The sequence below is a fragment of the Triticum urartu genome, chromosome 5, assembly GCF_003073215.2.
Source record: "Triticum urartu cultivar G1812 chromosome 5, Tu2.1, whole genome shotgun sequence".
NCBI lineage: Eukaryota > Viridiplantae > Streptophyta > Magnoliopsida > Poales > Poaceae > Triticum > Triticum urartu.
Genome location: NC_053026.1, coordinates 478,187,216 through 478,193,524, shown reverse-complemented (window position 1 = coordinate 478,193,524; position 6,309 = coordinate 478,187,216).

Below are 6,309 nucleotides of genomic sequence, written 5' to 3'. Positions count from 1 at the left end.
GCGTTCCGACAAAACCGACCTACTACCAGGACACTCTCCCGGCCACTCTGACCAACACCCTTTATGGGTTCAGTCCTGGGTGGCCCCGTACCTACCAAAGGTACCAACGGCCACCGTCGTGGCAAAACGGTCCCAAATGGGGACATGGGCTCAAAACCTAACCCGAGCACACAAGGCTTATGTCCGCCTACCTAATCAGGGTAATGCGTTCCCATAACCTTCCCTCGCGGGAGGCACCGGCGAGAGGCATGACAATAGACCCAGCTAGGACCTGCCACAAGGTAAATGTGGTTGCACTATAGAAAGCTCGATTTGGTGGCACTATGATATCCCAGTGATGATGGAGGAGGGTTGATATTAAGTCATATTATTAACTTCTCCATCATCAATCATCATGCGAGCATTTCAACATGAATGCAACAACTATCATGCAACGTATCGATGCGGTAACAAAATCAAGCTTTTGAAATGAACAATGATAGCATGCGAAACATGGCAATAACAAGTACTAGTAATTTCACTAGTGCGGCAGAATTATCATAACATCGATATTACTAACATGAAAATAAACTAGACACAGGCATGATATTACCCTTAACAACAGCAAATTAGCATGTCAACTTATTTCATGAAATCATAAGCATGCAAGACAGATAACAAAAACATATAGCACGACTAAAATAACAGCAAACGGAACAGACAAGAGACTCCTGCAACTAAACACACACACGAGCTGCAAGCAGAGTTAACATGCAAGTTCGGGGCTCATGATAAGAGGTTGGCTTGCCTGGGGTCGTCAAATACTTCAGGAAGAAGTCTGAAACGATCATGGAAAGAGTTGCCGGAAACAGTTCTCTCTCGGAGGGGGCTGTTTACGGGCAAGGGCAAAGGGGTCATTTTCAATATGTCAAACCATAGTGAAAATGATGGGAACAGAACGGGCTCGACGAGATGAAGACATGGGCGTTGGATTCACCTCAATCGGAGTCTCGAGCAAAAAGTTATAGCCGACAAACTTCAGGGACCAATCTGTAAAAAGATTTCTACACCCAGGCCCCTAAGCTGAAAAACAGAAAGTGCATTTAAGGAATACGCCTTCAGATCAAAGAAAACATATTTCGAGCCATAGTACAAAGGAAATACGTTTTCCTAAGAGGAAAACGTATTCCGACCTGAAGAAGAGATGAAAGACGTATTTGAGAAGGGAAAGCATACTCCGGTGAGTATGTCTCCACTAATCTGACATGGCAGAGTGGGGCCGGCCTTGAGTGCTGCCAAGTGGGGTCCGCGGGGAGGGGGTTGATACGTCTCCAACGTATCTATAATTTTTGATTGCTCCATGCTATATTATCTACTGTTTTGGACATTATTGGGCTTTATTATCCACTTTTATATTATTTTTGGGACTAACCTATTAACCGGAGGCCCAGCCCAGAATTGTTGTTTTTTGCCTGTTTTAGGGTTTTGAAGAGAAGGAATATCAAATGGAGTCCAAACGGAATGAAACCTTCGGGAACGTGATTTTCTCAACGAACAAGACCCGGGAGACTTGGACCCTACATCAGGAAAGAAAATAGGAGGCCACGAGGTAGGGGGCGCGCCCACCCCCACCAGGCGCGTCCTCCACCCTCGTGGGCCCCCTGTTGCTCCACCGACGTACTCCTTCCTCCTATATATATCCACGTACCCCCAAATGATCAGAAACGGAGCCAAAACCCTAATTCCACCGCCGTAACTTTCTGTATCCACGAGATCCCATCTTGGGGCCTATTCCGGAGCTCCGCCGGAGGGGGCATCGATCACGGGGGGCTTCTACATAACACCATAGCCCCTCCGATGAAGTGTGAGTAGTTCACCTCAGACCTACAGGTCCATAGTTAGTAGCTAGATGGTTTCTTCTCTCTTTTTGGATCTCAATACAATGTTCTCCCCCTCTCTTGTGGAGATCTATTCGATGTAATCTTGTTTTTGCGGTGTGTTTGTTGAGACTGATGAATTGTGGGTTTATGATCAAGTCTATCTATGAACAATATTTGAATCTTCTCTGAATTCTTTTATGTATGATTGGTTATCTTTGCAAGTCTCTTCGAATTATCAGTTTGGTTTGGCCTACTAGATTGATCTTTCTTGCAATGGGAGAAGTGCTTAGCTTTGGGTTCAATCTTGCGGTGTCCTTTCCTGGTGACAGTAAGGGCAGCAAGGCACGTATTATATTGTTGCCATCGAGGATAACAAGATGGGGTTTTCTTCATATTGCATGAGTCTATCCCTCTACATCATGTCATCTTGCTTAAGGCGTTACTCTATTTTTAACTTAATACTCTAGAGGCATGCTGGATAGCGGTCGATGAGTGGAGTAATAGTAGTAGATGCAGGCAGGAGTCGGTCTACTTTTCTCGGACGTGATGCCTATATACATGATCATACCTAGATATTCTCATAACTATGCTCAATTCTGTCAATTGCTCAACAGTAATTTGTTCACCCACCAAAGAATACTTATGCTCTCGAGAGAAGCCACTAGTGAAACCTATGGCCCCCGGGTCTATCTTTATCATATTGGTCTCCTACTACTTAGTTATTTCCTTTGCTACTTACTTTGCCTTTATTTTACTTTGCATCTTTATCATAAAAATACCAAAAATATTATCTTATCATATCTATCAGATCTCACTCTCGTAAGTGGCCTTATAGGGATTGACAACCCCTATTTGCGTTGGTTGCGAGGATTTATTTGTTCTGTGCAGGTACAAGGGACTCGCGCGTAGCCTCCTACTGGATTGATACATTGGTTCTCAAAAAATGAGGGAAATACTTACGCTACTTTGCTGCATCATCCCTTCCTCTTCGGGGAAAACCAACGCAGTGCTCAAGAGGTAGCAAGAAGGATTTCTGGCGCCGTTCCGGGGAGGCCTACGCAAAAGTCAACATACCAAGTACCCGTCACATACCCTTATCTCCCGCATTACATTATTTGCCATTTGCCTCTCATTTTCCTCTCCCCCACTTCACCCTTGCCGTTTTATTCGCCCTCTCTCTCTCTATCCTCCCTCTCTTTCCCTATTTGCCTCTTTTTGTCCTCTTGCTTTTTGTTTGCTTGTGTGTTAGTCTGCTTGCTTGTCACGATGGCTCAAGATAATACTAAATTGTGTGACTTCACCAATACCAACAACAATGATTTTATTAGCACTCCGATTGCTCCTCTTACCGATGTTGAATCTTGTGAAATTAATACTGCTTTGCTGAATCTTGTCATGAAAGACCCGTTCTCCGGCCTTCCTAGTGAAGATGTCGCTACCCATCTAAATAGCTTCGTTGATTTGTGTGACATGCAAAAGAAGAAACATGTGGATAATGATATTGTTAAATTGAAGCTATTTCCTTTTTCGCTTAGAGATCGTGCTAAAGCTTGGTTTTCGTCTTTGCCTAAAATAGTATTGATTCATGGAACAAGTACAAAGATGCTTTTATCTCTAAGTATTTTCCTCCCGCTAAGATCATCTCTGTTAGAAACGATATTATGAATTTTAAGCAACTTGATCATGAATATGTTGCACAAGCTTGGGAGAGAATGAAATTAATGATACGTAATTGCCCTACTCACGGTTTAAATTTATGAATGATTGTTCAGAATTTTTATGCCGGATTGAATTTTGCTTCTAGAAATCTTTTAGATTCGGCCGCGGGAGGAACTTTTATGGAAATCACTTTAGGAGAAGCTACTAAACTCCTAGATAATATTATGGTTAATTATTCTCAATGGCACACTGAAAGATCTACTAATAAAAAGGTGCATGTGATAGAAGAAATTAATGTTTTGAGTGGAAAGATAGATGAACTTATGAAATTATTTGCTAATAAGAGTGTTTCTTCTGATCCTAATGATATGCCCTTGTCTACCTTGATTGAGAATAATAATGAATCTATGGATGTGAATTTTGTTGGTAGGAACAATTTTGGTAACAACGCGTATAGAGGAAATTTTAATTCTAGGCCTTATCCTAGTAATTCCTCTAATAATTATGGTAATTCCTACAACAATTCTTACGGAAATTATAATAAGATGCCCTCTGATTTTGAATCTAATATTAAAGAATTTATTACTTCGCAAAAGAATTCTAATACTATGATTGAAGAAAATTGCTTAAGATTGATGATTTGGCTAGGAACGTTGATAGAAATGCTCTTGATGTTGATTCTTTGAAACTTAGATCTATTCCACCTAAGCATGATATCAATGAGTCTCTCAAATCCATGAGAATTTCCATTGATGAGTGCAAAGAAAGAACTGCTAGGATGCGTGCTAACAAAGATGCTTTATAAGAGCGTGTTCTTCTAGTTCCTATGAAAATAAAGATGAAGATCTAAAAGTTATTGATGTGTCCCCTATTAAATCTTTGTTTTGAAATATTAATCTTGATAATGATGGGACTGAATATGATCCACCTTTACCTAGAAGGCGTTCCAAGAATTCGGAATTTGTTGATCTTGATGCTAAAATTGATAAAAGTGGGAGTGAAGAAATTAAAACCCTAGATGTTGCTAAACCCACTATTATGGATTTCAAGGAATTTAACTATGAAAATTGATCTTTTATTCATTGTATTTCCTTGTTGCAAACCGTGCTAAATTCTCCTCGCGCTTATAGTCAAAATAAAGCGTTTACTAAACATATCATTGATGCTTTGATGCAATCTTATGAAGAAAAACTTGAATTGGAAGTTTCTATCCCTAGAAAACTTTATGATGAGTGGGAACCAACTATTAAAATTAAAATTAAAGATCATGAATGCTATGCTTTATGCGATTTGGGTGCTAGTGTTTCCACGATTCCAAAGACTTTGTGTGATTTGTTAGGTTTCCGTGATTTTGATGATTGCTCTCTAAACTTGCACCTTGCGGATTCCACTATTAAAAAACCTATGGGAAGAATTAATTATGTTCTTATTGTTGCAAATAGGAATTATGTGCCCGTAGATTTTATTGTTCTTGACATAGATTGCAATCCTTGATAGACCTTTGCTTAGAACGATTGGTGCAATTATTGATATGAAGGAAGGAAATATTAGATTCCAATTTCCATTAAGGAAAGGCATGGAACACTTTCCTAGAAATAAAATTAAATTACCTTATGAATCTATTATGAGATCCACTTATGGATTGCCTACCAAAGATGGCAATACCTAGATCTATTCTTGCTTGTTATGCCTAGCTAGGGGCGTTAAACGATAGCGCTTGTTGGGAGGCAACCCAATTTTATTTTTATTCCTTGATTTTTGCTCCTGTTTAGTAATAAATAATTTATCTAGCTTATATTTTGGTTGTTTTTTTGTATTTAATTAGTGTTTGTGCCAAGTATAACCGTTGGGAAGACTTGGGGAAAGTCTTGTTGAACTTGCTGTAAAAACAGAAACTTTAGCGCTCACGAGAACTTCTGACATTTTTATTTGGAGAGTGATATTTAGTTAATTCTTTTTTAAGATGATTAATAGATAAATTCCTCACGTCCATCAATTTATTTTAGAATTTTTGGGGTTTCAGATCTTGCGCTAGCTACATATTACTACAGACTGTTCTGTTTTTGACAGATTCTGTTTTTCGTGTGTTGTTTGCTTATTTTGATGAATCTATGGCTAGTAAAATAGTTTATAAACCATAGAGAAGTTGGAATACAGTAGGTATAACACCAATATAAATAAATAATGAGTTCATTACAGTAACTTGAAGGGGCCTTTTATTTTCTTTCGCTAACGGAGCTCACGAGATTTTCTACTTTAAGTTTTGTGTTGTGAAGTTTTCAAGTTTTGGGTAAAGATTTGATGGATTATGGAACAAGGAGTGGCAAGAGCCTAAGATTGGGGATGCCCATGGCACCCCCAAGATAATCTAAGGACACCTAAAAGCCAAAGCTTGGGGATGCCCCGGAAGGCATCCCCTCTTTCGTCTACTTTTATCGGTAACTTTACTTAGAGCTATATTTTTATTCGCCACATGATATGTGTTTTGCTTGGAGCGTCTTGTATTATTTGAGTCTTTGCTTTTTAGTTTACCACAATCATCCTTGCTGTACACATATTTTGAGAGAGCCATACATGATTTGGAATTTGTTAGAATACTCTATGTGCTTCGCTTATATCTTTTGAGTTATATAGTTTTGCTCTAGTACTTCACTTATATCTTTTAGAGCACGGTGGTGGATTTGTTTTATAGAAACTATTGATCTCTCATGCTTCACTTAGATTATTTTGAGAGTCTTAATAGCATGGCAATTTGCTTAAAATCCTAATATGCTAGGTGTTCAAGATTAGT